Genomic DNA, 21,507 nt, shown 5'->3' with positions numbered 1-21,507 from the left:
TTAAGTTTCTTCAACAAGTTCTTCATGTTATCATTTTGATGACAATTGTAATATTTCAGGAGTGCCACTCGATCACTCTTTCTGATCTAAAAACACGCACATTTAATATGCAGGACCTGTAGCTCATTTTCCACATAGCCTGTGTGACGAGATCAAAGTCTTTGGGTGCCGTCACAGACATTGAATTGCTTCAACGTGTTAACTTAGCGGTTGGCAATTATTAAATACGTGATAAATGGTTACAAATGTATGTATATTCTCTAGCTAAAGTCTCTATGCTTGCATGTAGTGTAGGAAAGCGAGCGTTTGGTCGCGTTTGACAGAGCGAGCAAGTTGTGGCAATTACTCAGCAGCAGACCTCATCCATCTGAGCCAGAGATATCATCACATCGAGCTAGCCACTGTTCAACGAGACGGAGGCCACTGAAGAACTTACATTTAATTGTTAAAAGCAACGGAATTGTGAAGTAATTGTCTAAATTGGTTCTGTATGGTTTTTGGGATTTAAAAGTTCAGTTCTCATTTGAGTCTTGCTAGGGAAGCCAACGCTAGAGGTGGCAGGTGCAAGCTCTAATGAATTATCATGTCTAACAGTCGCTGGGAAAGACAATAACTCGCAGATACACAATGTGGAGAAAAATTGTGTCACGAAATATTAACCCTGGATAGCTGATGCCAGTGGGAACCAAAATTACTAATGTTGTGTAGGTCGACTACGCACCATTTTTAAACTACAGAAACTCGGCGCCAGGCGCTCCGATTGATACACGTTGTTTATATACTCGGAAAGCAGCAACACAACAATTGCAACACCACTGCCAGCTGATTTTGCTATTTGTATTAATTTTGGTTCACTCGGTGTCGAGGATCTCGTTTGTTTCTCTCTTGTTAGTCTGCAATGACACAAACTCTCCAGTGAAAACACTGGGCGCGGGTGTAACAATGTTTTGTGAAAGCGCATTATAGAGACATTCGTGTTCAAATGCGTTGCTTATTTGTATTAATGAATGAGAAAAGATATTAAACCTGTTGTAACGCAATTACTCAATGATTTGTTATGGTTCGCAGTGTCCATAAACAGAACACAAATATGACACGACAGCTTCAGATTTCTATCGACAAGAGGGACGAGGGAGGGGGGGGTGAGACGGCAGGGAGGGGAGGTGTGAAACAGCCAAGAAAAAACTTCCAAGTTACGCCAAATGGACCTAAACCGACATGTACCGATCACAAGAATGAACCGAAACTCAACATGTCACTGACAAGTTAAAGAAGGTAACATTTCAAAATATATTAGTTACATGTGCATATATTCTGCATTGTGATGACCTGCAGTTTTCGTCACTTTTGAAACGGGTGAAACTAATTTTTCGTCCATTATAAAGTGGAAACTCAATGGCAGTATGCCTTCATTTGATTTGCTTTTCCACATGTCCGTAGACAAATTACATTTTGTATGGTTTTTTTCTAAGTTATTTTTTCTCTCTTCCTATAGTTTCGAGATCACTAAACATTTAAGTGTGGTTTTATATGGTAACTCGTATCTGCTGCCTAAGACATAAGTATTTTCAAACCTTGATCGTTGGAAGTTCTGTACAGCAGCATATCGATAGCAATAATTTGTGAGTGATGAAAATCAAGTTATTTTCTTACTTTTGAACTGGCATAGCACGACTGTCTTCTGTTAAAATAATTTTTCATAGAGCTTCTCGAATGTTTTGGTTGCACTTCTTGCACTTGATCTAGCTCACAAGTTGATCCCTCACCTTTCAATTCTAATACTGATCCGTGGTTCTCTAGTTTTCCACCGTGCTTTCCTTTTAGTGGTCTCTCAAATTAGTCCTATTCCCTGATCATGTTTATAATCTTTAATGCAGATGATAAACATTACAAACTGACTATTATCCCCCACTTTCTTGAAAAAATTCCACAAATCACACAAAGAGCTTACATAAACAAAATAATCTTGGAAGCGCGGAATTTTCTTGGCCAACAGAGCCAATCGGTGGTGTGCGGAAAGTATCGATCGTTTCATCTCCACAACATTCGGAACACTTCTTGGCTACTGTGGTATTTGTCTCAATGCTGCCAACGACAGCGATTCAACAGTTGACACTATAGTTGCGTGATGAATAATAGTCCTGTTGTGTGGCGTTTAAATAACGAAATAGAGTGACGAAGGAGCCATTGTTGGCACATTGAAGTCACCTCCTACGATACCCCATAGAGCTAGAAGCTTTAGAGGCAGGATTCTTCCTCGTGCCGCTCGAAAAACTATTAATCAGGTTACAGAGTGATGTAAACCTGAAAAAAAAGAAAAAAAATGGTAGGGTTCTTCACTCACTGCACAAGTTTCAAACAAGGGGTTTCAGCATTGATGGTCAAGAGCTTAAGAAATATCTACAGGATTTGGAGTTTTGCAAAAATATTCCAGGACATTCACCATCAACTAGAAAGGATTAGTTTTGTCTCACATCCACTGATACATCCACATTTCACCTGAATTACTTACGAATATGCACTGCAACGCTGTGAAAGTAAGTAACATGTAAATACAACTATATATTTTAATGACACTCGAGGGACTGTGCTTTTACTATATTCAGTTTCGCGGGAACAGGTGTGGCCATGAAGAACCAAGCTCCGCTAATCGGACACAATGCGGGAAACCAATATATGAATGATATTTGTTCTTCTACAAAAGTAGAAGTGACGCAGGGGCATAAGGATTGCGTTAGTGTTTTGTGTTTTCGAATCGGCTTACACATTAACATGTACAACTGAAAACACTTTTAAGTACAATGAAGACCCAGAAACAGAAAAAGACAGTAGCAGGTGTGTTTAATTAATAACGGTTTGTATTTGCACTATGTGATCAAAAGTATCCGGACACCCCCAAAATCATACGTCTTTTACAATAGGTGCATTGTGATACAACCTACTGTCAGGTATTCCACATCAGTGACCTCAGTGGTCATTAGACATCCTGCGAGAGCAGAATGGGGCACTCCACAGAACTCAGACTTCGAACATGGTCACAGGTGATTGGGTGTCATTTGTGTCATAAGTGTGCACACGAGTTTTCCACACTCCTAAACATTCCTATGTCCACTATTTCTGATGTGATAGTGAAGTAGAAACGTGAAGACTGCTTATATGCTTCCACCATATAAAACCACACTTAAATGTTTAGTGATATCGAAACTATAGGAAGAGAGAAAAAATAAATTAGAAAAAAACCATACAGCACAAAAGCGTACAGGCCGACCTCATCTGTTGACTGACAGAGACCGCCGACAGTTGAAGAGGGTCATAATGTGTAATAGGCAGACATCTATTCAGACCATCACGCAGGGATTCGAAACTGCAACAGGATCCATTGCAAGCACTATGACAGTTAGGTGGGAGTGAGAAAACTTGGATTTCTTGGTCGGGCAGCTGCTCATGAGTCACACATCACGCCGGTAAATGCCAAACGACGCCTCGCTTGGTGTAAGGAGCGTAAACATTGGACGTTTGAACAGTGGAAAAACGTTGTGTGGAGTGACGAATCATGGTACACAATGTGGTGATCCAATGGCAGGGTGTGAGTATGACGAATACCCAGTGAGCGTCATCTGCCAGCGTGTCTACTGCCAACAGCAAAATTCGTAGGCAGCGGTGTTATGGCGCGGTCGTTTTTTTCCTTGTTGTTTTGCGTGGCCCTATTCAGCACAGGCCCAAATTATGTTTTAAGCGCCTTCTTGCTTCCCACTTTTGAAGAGCAACCCGAGGATTGCGATTGTATCTTTCAACAAGATTGAGCACCTTTTTATAATGCACAGCCTGTGGTGGAGTGGTTACACGATAAAAACATCCCTGTAATGGACCGGCCTGCACAGAGTCGTGACCTTAATCCTACAGAACACCTTTGGGATGTTTTGGAGCACCGACTTCGTTCCAGGCCTCACCGACCGACATCAGTACCTCTCCTCAGTGCAGCACTCCATGAAGAATGGGCTGCCATCCCCAAGAAACATTCCAACACCTGACTGCTGGATGCTGTCATCAAGGCTAAGGATGGGCCAACACCATACTGAATTCCAGCATTACCGATGGAGGGCGCCACGAACTTGTAAGTCATTTTCAGCCTGGTGTCCGGATACTTTTGATCACATAGTGTATTTTAAAATTATCATTCCATGTTACAAGTAAGCAAGCTCACACATTTGAAGATGACAATCTGTATAATGCGCACTCACAAATGCATGTTATTTACATGTGTAGTTTTCACCATAACCATCCAATTGGTACGATATGTGCTTGACCAGGAGTTTTCGTTACTGTAAGACAAAAAAGAAAATTCCCTTTCTCACTACCTCTCCTCCACAGCGACCAATCTATTGACAACATAGTTTATAAACAACTCAGTCTGGCTAAGGCGCCACCATATTTGATGTTGATTAAATACCTCCATGCAATCTACTTTTGCTCTGCACTCCAAACACTATGGAGGTAATAGAAACCGACAATTTCTCATGTGCCAAGTAAAAAAGAAATACTGGCTACCGATATTGACGATAGTTCAGATACTATCGATTGATCGATAGTTTATCGATGCTTAAGTACTCTATTCCATCCAGTGCGTTCACTATGAGGTCCAGTACATAGTACTGCCAGCAGAGGGTGCAGTCATTCCATAGCCGCCGGGGGGGGGGGGGGGGGAAATGTCGGGGAAAGGCCTCAGCCTGTGGTGGGCTGCTGGAGAGGAAGGAGTGTACATTATTTATTTTAGAGAAATTTATTTAGGGATGGGTTTCACATAGTTTATTTATTTATTACACTGGTACAAAACACTCGCCCTGACGTGCTTTGGGTCACAACACACAGCCTACAGACCTGCAAACTACTCGTAAATCACCGACAATGCAGTACACTGATATGCGGGCATGTAAACAACTCCCAAATTGTCTAAATAATGCATGTATAACGCTCTGAAAACACGCCCACTAATTGTAAGCTATCGAAATAATGCATTGCACAGCACACAGACCTGCAAATACTCGTAAATCACCGAAATAATTCAGTACACTGATGTACAGACACACAAACAACTCGTAATTTGTCAAAAAATAATGCATGTGTAACACTATGCAAACACACTCACAACGCTTAAATATCTAAAATGATGCAGTGCATAAACACTCATTGCACGTAAAAACGCTTTCGAACTATCGTCAAGGAATTCGGCCGTGACATATCAGCGAACTTCCCTGCAGAGGTCCCAAGGCACGCATGCCAGGTGGCGTGAGCATGGTGGTCACATACATGAGACGCCTTTGCATCGAAATTCTTGTCCTAACAGAATCTGTTCACGAAAATAGCCCAGAATAAAACCGATTGCATTCTTCCTGGTGGTCCTAACGAGGCACCCCTTCGATCATGTGTTACCCCTCCTGGAAATCGTGAAGTCTTGCTTTGAACAAACAGCAAACATTCTCACCGCTATGTAGAGGCTCCTATGTCCCAGCACAAAGGATGTCTTGTGAATGAGTGGAGCATTCTGATTGGCTCTTACTGGATTTACCCACGGAATTACAGATGCTGCCGGTGTCAAAGCACTGTCCGGCGTTTTCCTGGGCAGATGAGACTTTCAGTGACAAAGCTATATTGTACAGATGGCCGTATTGCACTCACAGTTAAACCCTGAATAACTGACATGCAGATCGTCAAATACAGAAAGACAGAAGCTAGAATATTTCAGCGCAAAAGCGATCTCCCTGTACCATATCGATGTAGTAAACACACAATTCGTATATTGCGCCATACAAAATCACCACTTCTGCGTCCTGCATATGGTTATCGACCATCAGACAATCGTACATATTCCGCGAAGACTGTTGTAAAAAGGCTGGGTTGGTTCCCCTTGACACAAAGGAGTTAGTGTTTCTGGCCCCTACCTGCATGCTTGCTACACCCCTCTATAGACTCTGGGATTACAAGAACATGTGTATTTTCACATGGATTACCAGAATATGTTACCATTTCTGCGATACTTTTCGATATCAGGCAGTACGCTATCGATCGCTTGCACAGTATATTTCCGAAGATATAGACTGGAAGTTATTTCTCTAGAAACCCGAAACTTTAGCGAGGTGCAGCATGCTGCAAAACCACTGAGTAACTAGAAACATATCCCATCTGTGAAGATCTTTACGTGAAAACTCGAAAAAAAAATAGAGGAAACTGATATTTCCACCTATGAATACCGACGTCGATGATATAACAGATTCCAAAATATATATAATTTACAAAGTCAACTAAGGTGTTTCTCATGTCTAAAGAACCAGCAAACGTGTTTTCGACCCACCTTTCACCTGTTGGATGTGCACATCACAATCTATGTTCTCTTAACCAAATAAAGATAGAAAATGTGGAGAAGCAGTCAACTGGACAATTTACATTTGAGGGAATAGTGGTCCAGGGCAAACGCACGTCCATATTGATTCTTCTCAAATTTCTATGGAGAACACACCTAATCACAAACGCTGCCGAGCACATACTGAGTATTAGTTCTCTATTCAGCCGTCTAGAGGACGACACATTTAGGTCAGGTACATTCCTATACCCCAACAGGCCTCTCTATTGGGACAGTTCCTGACGTTAGCCAGAAACGTGAATGAATCCCGCCACAGTCCACCGCCGCTGCGCGCCTCACACCCCCAGACAGAATCATCCTGGGAAACAAGCCACAGACATACACTACTGGCCATTAAAATTGCCACACCACGAAGATGACGTGCTACAGACGCGAAATTTAATCGACAGGAAGAAGATGCTGTGACATGCAAATGATTAGCTTTTCAGAGCATTCACACAAGGTTGGCGCCGATGGCGACACCTACAACGTGCTGACATGAGGAAAGTTTCCAACCGATTTCTCATACACAAACAGCAGTTGACCGGTGTTGCCTGGTGAAACGTTGTTGTGATGCCTCTTGTAAGGTGGAGAAATGCGTACCATCACGTTATCGACTTTGATAAATGTCGGATTGGAGCCTATCGCGATTGCGGTTTATCGTATCGTGACATTGCTGCTCGCGTTGGTCGAGATCCAATGACTGTTAGCAGAATATGGAATCGGTGGGTTCAGGAGGGTAATACGGAACGCCGTGCTGGATCCCAACGGCCTCGTATCACTAGCAGTCGAGATGACAGGCATCTTATCTGCATCGCTGTAACGGATCGTGCAGCCACGTCTCGATCCCTGAGTCAACAGATGGGGACGTTTGCAAGACAACAACCAACTGCACGAACAGTTCGACGACGTTTCCAGCAGCATGGACTATCAGCTTGGAGACCATGGCTGTGGTTACCCTTGACGCTTCATCACAGACAGGAGCGCCTGCGATGGTGTAATCAACGACGAACCTTGGTGCACGAATGGCAAAACGTCATTTTTTCGGATGAATCCAGGTTCTTTTTACAGCATAATGATGGTCGCATCCGTGTTTGGCGACATCGCGGTGAACGCACATTGGAAGCGTGTATTCGTCATCGCCATACTGGCGTATCACCCGGTGTGATGGTTTGGGGTGCCACTGGTTACACGTCTCGGTCACCTCTTGTTCGCATTGACGGCACTTTGAACAGTGGACGTTACATTTCAGATGTATTACGACCCCGTGGCTCTACCCTTCATTCGATCCCTGTGAAAGCCTACATTTCAGCAGGCTAATGCACGACCGCATGTTGCAGGTCCTGTCCGGGCCTTTCTGGATACAGAAAATGTTGGACTGCTGCCCTTGCCATCACATTCTCCAGATCTCTCACCAATTGAAAACGTCTGGTCAATGGTGGCCGAGCAACTGGCTCGTCACAATACGCCAGTCACTACTCTTGATCAACTGTGGTATCGTGTTGAAGCTGCATGGGCAGATGTACCTGTACACGCTATCCAAACTCTGTTTGACTCAATGCCCAGGCCTATCAAGGCCGTTATCACGACCAGAGGTGGTTGTTCTGAGTGCTGATTTGTCAGGATCTATGCACCCAAATTGCGTGAAAATGTAATCACATGTCAGTTCTCATATAATATATTTGTCCAATGAATAGCCGCTTATCATCTGCATTTTTCTTCTTGGTGTAGCAATTTGAATGGCCAGTAGTGTATTTGATCGCTATACTTACAATTAAATATTACGATTGCGGTGTCAATTGGACGACATTCGACAATGAGCGAAGTATTGGAAGTACCCCCTACTGACGGCAGTGGCTCTGAAAATAGAAATTCTATACCTTTCTTATGACTTCACATATTTTTCCAATTAAAAAGAAAAATCTTTCATTCCCTTTGCGGCTATTGCAATATTCCACATCAAATCCATACATTCTCTTACGACATGACATAACCATTTTCTTTGCTGATGAAGTGATTGCTGGCGATATGAAAAAATACTGAGCGAAAATCAGCGATGAGTGCACATGTCTCATGAGTTTTTATTCTGAATTGAACATTAGCGTCTTAGAAAGAAAGACGTAATCGTCTTACAAGCAGCCAGATGTTAAAAACACGATCGCAACCACTATGTTACTGTCACAAGCGGTCTTGGCTCTACAGGTGCTCACATGTATCTACGATATCCTTGTTAAAAACTGTACAAGGTTTATAAATCGTGGTAAGGCAAAACCTCCAAATGAAGTGGTTTTTCCACACAAATACCGTGACACTGGATATAGATGGTCATTGCCAGAGTGTGTATTAACAGACCTAAAGTAGGGTTACTCTTCGCCGACGGTGTAAAGTCTTAATAAAATCACCGAATTTAGAAAGTGATTCGGCTAAGGAATGTGCTATGAAGCTGGTATTTGCAGCTCCCTCCTGCAGCCACTAGATACTCCTCCAGTATTTGTAATGCCTTCTGCCTCAGTACCACGTCAGAGGTTCTGCAATGTATCGACTGGGTTACAGATGATGATTGATTGAGATTGGTCACAATGGTGTCCGCCCCGGTAGCTGAGTGGTTAGCGTGACAGACTGTCGATCCTAAGGGCCTGGGTTCGATTCCCAGCTGGGTTGGAGATTTTTGTTGTGTTGTCCTAATCATCATCATTTCATCCCCATCGACGCGCAAGTCGCCGAAGTGGCGTCAAATCGAAAGACTTGCACCAGGCGAGCAGTCTACCCAACGGGAGGCCCTCGTCACACGCACAATGGTGTGCTCATTGAGGTCAAAAGAAATGTACTCAGGATTTTCAGATCGCTAGTGCTATGCATTCTGGTATAAATGCTGTCTGCAATTTGAAATCAAGTCTTTCCATTCAGGCACATATCTGTGTTGGATCCTATAGAGAAGTCTTTTAATGATTAAGCCACTAGTGAATCATATTTCAGGCACTCTCATATGTCTAAACAAGACACCTTTCTAAAACCTATCTGCTACAGTAAACTTCCAAGGTTGTGTTAGGTAGTCCCCTCAGACTCTGCGCTACCATCCCTACAGCTTTGCGCACTTGATCGTTGCAATTTTAGTCAGAACTGAGTAGAAGTCAGAGAAAGCTACATGTACCACATTCTGCAGTCCATGTAGAAACAGGCTAAATTGAGTTAGTGTGACAGGACCATGTTTTGATCATTCAGTGGAAATAAGAACATATTGGGTCACAGGGAGCATCTCATGTGACTGAAAGTATAGTCTGTGGGATACAATCATCGACCTACAGTACAGGCAATGAAACTTTACACTGATCTGTGCAATGGATCGGTACCTGTATATTTAATAGGATTGTCACATGTGCTCGATGCCGGCACACAGACGGAATTTGTTTTCGATACATGGGAATATGGAGACGCAGTAAAAACATTATCGAGTTCTCTATCAGATGTAGCTAGCGGAGCTTTTAAAGATTGTATTTTTTCTCTGTTGGATGGCACTGAATAACGATGATAGAATGTTGGGGTGATACATGTGAGTGGACCCTGTAGGACATGGATCTGCTTTGGATTGTAGTACCTGTATAATGTTGAGTCTTCCTAGTTTTCCCAATAAGAAACAACACCATAACTGTTTCTACTGTCTTTATACTACCTTGTGTTGCAGGAGCAGGCTTCTTTCTGCGCTGACATTACACATCATGCATGGTTGGCGGCACTATAACAACATGTTCTTATTTCCATTGAATGATCAAAACATGGTCCTGTCACACTAACTCAGTTTAGCCTGTTTCTACATGGACTGCAGTATGTGGTACATGTAGCTCTCTCCGACTTCTACTCAGTTCTGACTAAAATTGCAACGATCAAGTGCGCAAAGCTGTAGGGATGGAAGCGCAGTGTCGGGGGGACTACCTAACACAACCTTGGAATTTTACTGTAGCTGACAGGTTTTAGAAAGGTGTCTTGTTTAGACATATGAGAGTGCCAGAAATATGATTCACTAGTGGCTGTAAGAATTAAAAGACTTCTCTATACGATCCAACACAGATATGTGGCTGAATGGAAAGACTCGATTTCAAATCGCACACAGCATTTCTACCAGAAAGCGTAGCACTAGCGATCTGAAAATCCTGTGTACATTTCTTTTGACCTCAATCAGCACACCATTGTGATCATTCTCAATCAACCATCGTTTATAACCCAGTCGATATATCACAGATACTCTGACGTGGCAGCGAGACAGAATGCATTATAATTACTGGAGGAAAATCTAGCAGCTGCATTATGGAGCTGCAAATACCAGCTTCATGCCACGTTCCTTAGCCGAATCACTTTCAAAATTCGGTGATTAGATTAGATTAGATTTACTTTCATTCCAATTGATCCGTAGTGAGGAGGTCCTCCAGGATATGGAACATGTCAGAAAAACAACAATACACGACAAATATTTACAACTAAAACAAATAAGCTAATGTACCATTCCACAGGTCCCAAGTGGAATGATCGTCATTTTTTAATGAACACTAAGAGTCATTTTACAAATACTATTGCACTGAATTTAAAATAAAAAAGTTTTTTATTTATTTATAAGGTAAGAAACATGTAATACAACTACTGTAATACTTATTTACAATAAACACATTACTGCACTGAAATGGTGCAGAAGTTAGATTATACTTACACACTTACACACACACAAGCACACACACACACACACACACACACACACACACACACACACAAATTTTCAGTGAACACATTACTGCACTGAAATTGTGCAGAAGTTATGTTGTACTTATATACAAATCAGTTGGTTTTACTAAGAAATTCATCAATGGAGTAGAAGGAGTTGGCCACCAATAAATCCTTTAGGCTTCTCTTAAACTGAATTTCATTGGTTGTTAAGCTTTTTATGGCTGCTGGCAAGTTATTGAAAATGTGTGTTCCTGAATAATGCACACCTTTTTGTACAAGACTGAGTGACTTTAAATCCTTGTGAAGATTATTCTTATTTCTAGTATTGATTCCATGAATTGAGCTGTTGGTTTGAAAAAGTGATATATTTTTAATGACGAATTTCATTAAGGAATAAATATATTGGGAAGCTGTAGTTAGTATCCCTAGTTCCCTAAACAGGCTTCTGCAGGATGTTCTTGAGTTCACACCACATATAATTCTTACTGCACGTTTTTGTGCCCGGAAAACTTTAGCTTGGCTTGATGAATTACCCCAGAAAATAATCCCATATGACATTATGGAATGAAAGTAAGCATAGTATGCCAGCTTTTTCATTTTTATATCCCCTATGTCTGACAAAATTCGCATTGCAAACAGAGATTTGTTAAGACGCTTCAGCAGTTCTGTGGTGTGCTCCTCCCAGTTGAATTTATTATCAAGCTGTAATCCCAAGAATTTAACACCGTCCACTTCTTCTATCTTCTTGTCATCATATGTTAGACATATACTCTTGGGACACCCCTTACAAGTTCTGAACTGCATGTAGTGTGTTTTTTCAAAGTTTAGTGACAAAGAATTGGCTAGGAACCAGTGATTAATGTCCGCAAATATTTTATTGGCTGATCTTTCTAAGACTACACTTGATTTGCTATTTATTGCAATGTTTGTATCATCAGCAAACAAAACAAACTTGGCATCTGGTAATGTTACTGATGAAAGGTCATTGATATACACAAGAAAAAGTAAGGGCCCCAAAATGGAACCTTGTGGGACCCCACATGTAATTAGTTCCCAGTTGGATGATGCCTGATAGCTTGATACATGTCTCTTTCCTAGTAACACCCTTTGTTTCCTGCCAGAGATATAAGATTTGAACCATTTTGCAGCATTTCCTGTTACACTATAATATTCTAGTTTACTTAAAAGGATATTGTGATTTACACAGTCAAATGCTTTTGACAGATCACAAAATATACCAGTTGCCTGCAATTTTTTGTCTAATGAATTAAGTACATTTTCACTGTAAGTGTAGATAGCCTTCTCAATATCAGAACCTTTTAGAAATCCAAACTGTGACTTTGACAGTATGTTATTTGAGATAAGATGGTTATAAAGACGACTGTACATTACTTTTTCGAAAATTTTTGAGAATGCTGGCAACAGTGAAATTGGACGGAAATTTGATGCTATTTCTTTATCTCCCTTCTTAAACAGTGGCTTAACTTCAGCATATTTCAGCCATTCAGGAAATATTCCACTGATAAACGACTGGTTACACAGATAGCTTAATATGTTACTTAGCTCAGAATCACATTCTTTAATTAACTTTGTTGATATTTCATCATACCCACTAGATGTTTTTGATTTTAAAGATTTTATGATGGACATTATTTCTGTTGGGGTAGTGAGGGTCAAATTCATATTATGGAAGTTACTTGAAATGTCTGGTCTAAGGTAATCCATAGCAGCATCTACCGAACCTGACAACCCCATCTTTTCAGTAACAGTTATAAAATGTTTGTTAAAAAGTTCTGCAACACTATACACATCTGTCACCAATGCATCATTTACTCTTAATGCTATTTGTTCCTCTTCATGTCTGGTTCTACCGGTCTCCTCCTTCACTATATCCCATATTGTCTTTATTTTGTTATCTGATATGACTATCTTTTCCTTGTAATATATTTGCTTTGACATCCGTATTACAGTCTTTAATATTTTGCAGTATTTCTTATAATGTGCTATAGCATCAACATTGGAAATGTTTCGGATTGACAGATACAGTTTTCTTTTGGTTTTACAAGATACCCCTATTCCTCGAGTAATCCATGGCTTCTTTGTAGACTTTGCTCTAACCTTGATAAGTTTTGGGGGAAAGCAGTGTTCGAATAAGGTAAGCACTTTATTAGCAAAAATGTTATATTTTTCATTCATGCCATGAGCACTGTAAACATCAGTCCAGTGAATGTCTCTGAGGAGTGTCCTAAAATAATCAATTTTTGGCTTACTGATTACCCTCTTGAGCTCAGATTTAAAAGATTTTATATCCTGTTCAGTATTAACATTTAACAGAAGGAACTGCATGTCATGGTCTGAGAGGCCATTGACTATTGGTTTTGTAATATAATTTTGTTCATTTGACTTTTCTATAAAGATATTATCAATGGCTGTTTGTGAGCAAGTGGCTATCCTAGTGGGGAACTTTACAGTGGGAATTAAGTTGAATGATAGTGTTACTAACTCAAATAAGTTCTTATTGGGAGAGTCTTTAAAGAAATCTACATTGAAATCACCAGCAACCACTATTTCTTTGTTTTTGGTTGTTAAATGGGCCAGTACAGCTTCAAGGTGGTTTACAAACAGATTAAAGTTACTTGCAGGTGCTCGATATACACTTAATATTATGAAAGATTTTTTGTGAAAATCTAATTCTGTTGCACATGCTTCCATATGCTGTTCTAGGCAAAATTTATGAATGTCTATGTTCTTAAATTTATGACAGTTCCTGATGAATGTGGCAACTCCTCCTTTCTCCATTTCTGATCTACAAAAGTGAGATGCTAACCTAAACCCTGTAACACTTAAAAGTTCTATACCAGTGGTCACATGATGTTCGGAGAGGCAGATTATGTCAGCTGGGTTTGAAGACTCTAATTCATCTATGCAGATAGTTAATTCATTAATTTTATTTCTCAGTCCTCGAATATTTTGATGCAATAAAGATAGCTGACATTTCACATTGACTGAGTTAAAATTGGGTGGAGTTAAAATATCTGCTGACAGTTGAAAATTCTTAACCAATGGCTGTTTATGTTGATGTAATAAGCTGGAATTATGTTTTTTGATTTCTTTCTCAAACTGAAGGTTTGTCTCAGTTCTAACCTCTCTTAAAATTTGTTTTCTTTCTGTCCTCCCTACCCTAAAAAAGGGTCTTTTCTGAATCCTATAACCACTGGTATTTTACCACTCATGACAGTGCCTCCCCCCTTTAACTTTCCTGCTATTTCCCCAGCCAATTTACCCTTCCCCATCCAGTTGAGGTGAAGGCCATGCCTAGTATAATCCCACCTACTGATAGGTTCAACATGAACCACACCAATGTGTGACCCCGCACCCGACATGAGCAGCCGTTCCCGCTCCAAATTAACTCTCTTGACAGAAGAGTTCAAATGAGGTCGGTCATGGCGCCCAAGAACAGATACAAACTCAACACTGGTATGCCTCGATGCTGATGCAATCTTCGCCAGGTCACACTCTATGCTGTACCCAGGATCTCTGTCAATACTGTTACCTGCCCCACCCACTATAACCACGGTGTCTTCCTTAGTGAAATCTTTGCAAAGTGATCCTAAATCCTCTGTCACCTGCTCCAGACCAGCACTAGGTTTAAAAAAATTGGTGACCTGGTATTCTGATCCTAGTTCATCCTGCAAGAGTTGGCCAACACCTCTTCCATGGGAACTACCTAACAACAACACTTTCTTTCTCTTTACTGATTTCCCTACATTCTTACTTTTCAATTTGCTGCTGAAAGTTTGTTGTGCCCTGTCTACACCTGTAACTGCTTGAGGCTCACCAGCTTCTAACTGAAGCAACAGGTCAAATCTATTTTCCACGTTCACCATAAAGCTGTCAGACAAAGTTCTAGGCCTGTTCCTCCTGTTGCCTGTTGCCACTTCCCACCTCTCTTTACCCTTCTCCCTCCTTAACCTGTCAAGATCTCCTCTGGCCTTGTCTAACTCAGCCTGAAGGGCAGCAATTTTCCCCTCCTGTTCCAGTATCTTCCTATCTCTACTACAAATCCTACAAAACCACTGATGAGTCTCATTTACTTCCCCTATTCCCACGCCACTACAGTCACCCACATGGAAAAAACTACAGCACCCATCACACCAAAGCCCCGACCTAACTATTCTACGGTAAGTCAAGCACTTTTCACTCATGATAAACGTAATAATTTATTAAGAATAAGTCAGTTAAATTACAGATAAACACGAAAATATGGTTACACAAATTTGGCCTATACGCAACTGTGTGTAAACAAAAACAAAAGTGCAAAGTTTCTGAAACAACAAGTTAAACTTTACACTACTTTCCGGAAATGCTAGTTAAATAATGAAGAGGTACGCTAAGTTAAATTGCTGGAGAGAGCAAGGAACAACTAAACGAAATTCTATAGATTTGCTGCACCAGAACGTAAACAGAAAATACGACTGTACGGTCTTTTCGCGTTTTCTGCTATATTACGTAAAGAAAATTGAAACCTTTAATGGTACACTTGAACGGCACACTAATACACTTGTTTACCACGTTATCAGTACTAATCTATAAGTTTTATAATCTAAAATAACTTATCTTTACGAGAACACCAAACCTCGCGCTAGTCGCCTGGCTGCAAGGAAGGATTAGGTGATTTTATTACGAACTTACACCGTCGGTGACGTGTAACCACACTTTAGGTCTGTTAACATACACTGTGGTGATCACCATCTGTTTTTAAACATCGCATTATTTGTGTGGAAAAACCACTTCATTTGGTGGTAATGCCATACCACGATTTATAAACCTCGCGCCACCTGGCATGCAGGCCGTGGGACCTCTTTAGGGAACAGTTTACTGATAAATCATGGCTGAATTTCTTAATGGTAGTTCGATAGCGTTTTTACATGCAGTGAGTGTTTATGCACTGCATTATTTTCGGATATTTAAGCGTTGTGAGTGTGTTTGCATAGCGTTACATATGCATTATTTTTTGACAGTTTACAAGTTGTTTGCATGTCTGTTGCATTATTTGGTGAACATGTCTGTGGGCTGTGTAATGCATTATTTCGATAGTTTATAATAAGTGAGCGTGTTTGCACAGCCTTTTACACAGCTTATTTTGACAATTTACGGGTTGCTGGCGTGTCTGTACATCAGTGTATTGCATTAATTCGGTGATTTATGAGTATTTGCAGGTCTGTATGGTGTGCAGTGCATTATTTCGACAGTTTACAATTAGTGAGAATTTTTTCAGAGCGTTTTACATGCATTATTTTGACAATTTACGAGTTGTTTGCGTGTCTGTACATTAGTGTACTGCATTATTTCGGTAATTTATGAGTAGTTTGCAGGTCTGCAGGCTATGCAATACATTATTTCAACAGTTTACAATTAGTGACCATGTTTGCAGATTGTTATACATGCTACTGTTGACAATTTACGAGTTGTATTCATGTCTGCATATCAGTGTACTACATTATTTCGGCGATTTACCAGTACTTTGCAGGTCTGTAGGCTGTGTATTGTGACCCCAAGCACATCAGGGCGAGTGTTTTGTATTAGTGTAATAAATAAATAAGCTATGTGAAATCCATCCCTAAATAAATTGCTCCAAATTAAGTAAAGTACACTTCTTCTTCTCCATCATTTATGGACCTCCGACCGACATGGGACGACTGCACCTCTAGTGGCAGTACTGTGCACTACATCAGTCGGCCTCTGGACCTCATGGTGAACACACTGGATGGAGCTACTGCCTATGACAACTCAAATTGCTTAAATACGCACTGCATGCAAGATAAAGACTTGCATTCATCCTATCTAGCAGTCCAGTACAGGCTGAGTCCTTTTCCCACCAATTTCAAGGAATAGGTGGTGGTCGGATGACAGATTAGTGGAGGTAGCCCAATTAACCTGTTTTCCCTTCTCTTTCTTAGGTTAGTTGAGGAGACCCAAGTGATCCAGAATGAGATTTTCACTCTGCAGCGGAGTGTGCGCTGATATGAAACTTCCTGGCAGATTAAAACTGTGTGCCCGACCGAGACTCGAACTCGGGACCTTTGCCTTTCGCGGGCAAGTGCTCTACCATCTGAGCTACCGAAGCATGACTCACGCTTGGTACTCACAGATTTACTTCTGCCAGTATCTCGTCTCCTACCTTCCAAACTTTACAGAAGCTCTCCTGCGAACCTTGCAGAACTAGCACTCCTGAAAGAAAGGATATAGCGGAGACATGGCTTAGTCACAGCCTGGGGGATGTTTCCAGAATGAGATTTTCACTCTGCAGTGGAGTGTGCGCTGATATGAAACTTCCTGGCAGATTAAAACTGTGTGCCCGACCGAGACTCGAACTCGGGGCCTTTGCCTTTCGCGGGCAAGTGCTCTACCATCTGAGCTACCGAAGCATGACTCACGCCCGGTACTCACAGCTTTACTTCTGCCAGTATCTCGTCTCCTACCTTCCAAACTTTACAGAAGCTCTCCTGCGAACCTTGCAGAACTAGCACTCCTGAAAGAAAGGATATAGCGGAGACATGGCTTAGCCACAGCCTGGGGGATGTTTTGCCTTTCGCGGGTAAGTGCTCTACCATCTGAGCTACCGAAGCACGACTCACGCTCGGTACTCACAGCTTTACTTCTGCCAGTATCTCGTCTCCTACCTTCCAAACTTTACAGAAGCTCTCCTGCGAACCTTGCAGAACTAGCACTCCTGAAAGAAAGGATATAGCGGAGACATGGCTTAGCCACAGCCTGGGGGATGTTTCCAGAATGAAATTTTCACTCTGCAGCGGAGTGTGCGCTGATACGAAACTTCCTGGCAGATTAAAACTGTGTGCAAACTTTTCTCCCACCAAAATTTGAACTTCCTGCCGTGAAGTCATTGCGACGTTGCCACTTCTATCGCCGGTTTCTGGGATTCGCCACCTTGAATAAAATTGGCAACAATGCAGAGTGGTGCCATACATAGGTTGCCCTACTACAACTGACAATTGGTGATTTCTGATCAAAATCAAAAGCAACATCAATAACAGAAGAATTTTGCAACAGAGGGGAGTAAGTTAAAAAAATAAGAAAGTCGTACGTGTTGTATTGCAAGAAAGCTGGATATATTATCCCAAACTGCCGAGAGCGCATTGGCCGCAGAAGAAGCAAAAGTGACAGCTAACAGCAATAATAACTCGAGTTCCAGTTGAAAAGTGAGCAGCAATCCAAATACAGTTCTAGCCACCAGCTTGTTGTCTCATCCTAATTTTGCTGGTGCAGATTCTTGGATTTCGGATTCAGGCGCGACACATCATCAAATAAACGATATTTCGAAAAGTTTCCGATCCCACAATGTGTAGTCAGGTGCCAAAGAAGTTATTTTTGCACACGGGCCTGGCGGTATTCATATTGAAATATTCATAGACGAAAGGTGACACCTGCTTCGCGTTTAAATGGCGGTATGTACCTGATGTCAGACACCAACTTTTTGCTGTACATCAAGATACACAGCGTGGATAGAATATGACGAATGATGACAAAGGCATTATCCTTCAGCGACATAGTGAAATAGTCGCAACAGGAAGACTGGTTGGTTCAGTATACGAGTATGTCCTCCGGATTCACAAGTAGTGATTAACTTAGCAAATTCAGAACAGCTACAATGTTGATATGAGAGACTCGGTCGTCAAGACAAACGTCATGTACGATTAGTGCTTTCTCGTTTCGGTATATCATTTCAGTGCCCTGATACCACATCCTTTTGTGATGGATGTGTTCTTGACAAATCCCACCTTCAACCGTTTAGCCATCGCAGAAATCATTCACAAATTGTTGATCAATGCAGACGTTAATGGACCCATGTCTATTGACTCTATAAATGGTTTTCGTTACTATATGATTTTCAAAGTTGATTATTCTCGTTTCGTTCGGATATATTTCATGCGATAAATCTGAAGTGGCTAACAATTTGAAAATATTTTTGAAGGAGTATTTCGGTCTGAAGGTGGAGGAGAGTTTAATTGTAACATGGTAGCTGCTGTGCTACGAAACTGTGGTAATGAGTTTCGTCTTACATGTCCAGACACTCCTGAGCAAAATGGTGTTGCTGAACAAGCAAATCGACATATAGTTGAATTAGCTCGCTCAGTGTTAAGGTCTAACAAGTTACCAAAATATTTTGGGCTCATTCATGTGACACAGCCATTTTTCTGTTCAATCGTACTGGGAAGTCGGGTGTTGACAGTAAAACACCTTTCGAACTACGGTCTGGCAAAGTGGTTAACAGTTTTAGCTATTACGCATTTTTGGATCAAAATGCTATGTTCATTTGCCAAAAAGATTTCGTTCTTTATGTCGATGACAAGGCCATACCTGGCCATTTCATTGGCTATGTGAATGACAAAGGTGGTTACAAAGTGTGGGTTCCATTAAATCACTTAATGTTGATTTTCAACCAGAAAAGATATGTACAACTGGAAATTCGATTGAATTGGAATTTAACTCCTTAGCTGAAGAAACAAGAGATAAAAGTGAATCTACTGTCCATCAGATTGATACTAGTGACCATGAATATTCGAATGAGTTACCAAATCGACGTTCAGTTTGTGAAATTCGCCTCATCTCCCCCCCCCCCCCCCCCCCCCCCCCAGAGTGAATCCCAAACCTGCCAAAGGCATTTCATCAAGTGACAGCAGATCTGGAGAAAGTGGTTCTCTTGGCACACCCAGCACTGCAAGAACTGTTAAATATTAGTGGTCAATGCAAGTCAACAGGCAATAGGTGCAGCCCTCCATCAATTTGCAGAAAACCACTGGTAGCCTCTGGGTTTCTTTTCACACAAACTCACAGCAGTGCAGGTCAAATGGAATGTGTACAACAGAGAACTTCTTGTATTGTACAAAGCTGTAAAGTATTTTCATCCCTACATTGAAGCCATAGCATTTGCTGTCTACCTACCTATTACATTCACATTCAGTAAATCTAATGATGACTGCTCTCCATAACATGTCTGACAACTAAAGTTCACTGGCCAGTTCATGACAGAGTTGCATCATATTAAGGGAGCAGGAAACAGTGTGGCAGATTTCTGGTCAAGGGTCAATACCATCTCGCAGACAACCGATTATGAATGTTTGGCAGCTACACTGGCCACAGATCCTCAACTACAATTGTATAGGCAGGACATCACTACTGGACTGAAACTTAAGAAAGTGAGGCTGTTGGGGATGAAGGTTATCGTTTGGTGTGACATGTTGTAAGCCAAAACCTCAATCTTTTGTTCCTGAAAAGCTGCAGAAGGTGACGTCCAATATCAACCATGGGCTGGTGTACCCCAGTTTGAACAGTATTGTAAAACTGGTCATATAACTTTTTGTGTGGCCAAGCATTAAGAAAGACTGTCACAGGTGGGCAAAAATGTGCATGGCATGCCAAAAATGCAAGGCCAGATGACATGTGCACAAACCAGTAGGAGAATTTCCACCATCTACAGAGCAGTTTGTACAAATTCATCTAGACATTGTAGGACCGCTGCCACCCTCAGAAGGGTAGTGTTATTTGTTTACTGCTGTAGACTGATTCATGCGATAGGCAGAAGCATTGCCATTGGCTGACATATTAGTGGAGACAGTGGCACAATTGTTTCTGGCGACTTGGATTGGTCATTTCAGTTGCCCCCTACATGTGGCCACACACCAGGACTACCAATTTGAATCGATCTTATTTTTAGAGCTGGCAAAGTTATGTGGATTCTGGCACAACCAAGTGGCAGTCTTTCACCTGAAAGTAATGGCATGCTTGAGCATTGGCACAGGACCTTGAAGGCTGCCTTGATGTGCCATGTCTAGATCTGGACTTCAACCTTACCAGTGGTGTAGTTGGGATTACAGACCACTAGTAAACCAGATTAAGGAACTTTCGCACGAGTACTGGTTTATGGGGAAGACCTATTCCTGCCAGCAGAATTTTTTATTTCACCTTTGGAAGCAACACTGAGAGACATGCCCTATGTTCTGCAGAGAGTGTGAGAACACATTTCCGAACTATGTCCTGCATTGGGTTCTCAGCATGGGGAGGGCATCCACTTTGTACACAAAGACCTGGGAACTGGATGGACAAATGCAATACGATTATCCCTGAAACCACCTTGCTCTGGGCCATACAAGGTATTAGCAAGAGAGAGCCACACAATGAAGATAGAGTTTCATGAAAATCAGCAAACTGTCTCCATAGACCGAGTGAAACCTTCCCACAAGCTGTTGCCTGAGGGAGAGGCAGGACAGCAATAACAGACAAAGATGGCCCCTGTACTGCTGGATTGGCAGGAAGGAGAGATGACATGGGTAAGGAGCCCATTACCCTCAATGAATCCAGCAGCCTTGGAGGGGGAG

This window comes from Schistocerca cancellata, chromosome 3, assembly GCF_023864275.1.
Source record: "Schistocerca cancellata isolate TAMUIC-IGC-003103 chromosome 3, iqSchCanc2.1, whole genome shotgun sequence".
Taxonomy (NCBI): Eukaryota; Metazoa; Arthropoda; class Insecta; order Orthoptera; family Acrididae; genus Schistocerca; species Schistocerca cancellata.
Note: the sequence above shows the minus strand (reverse complement) of the source record.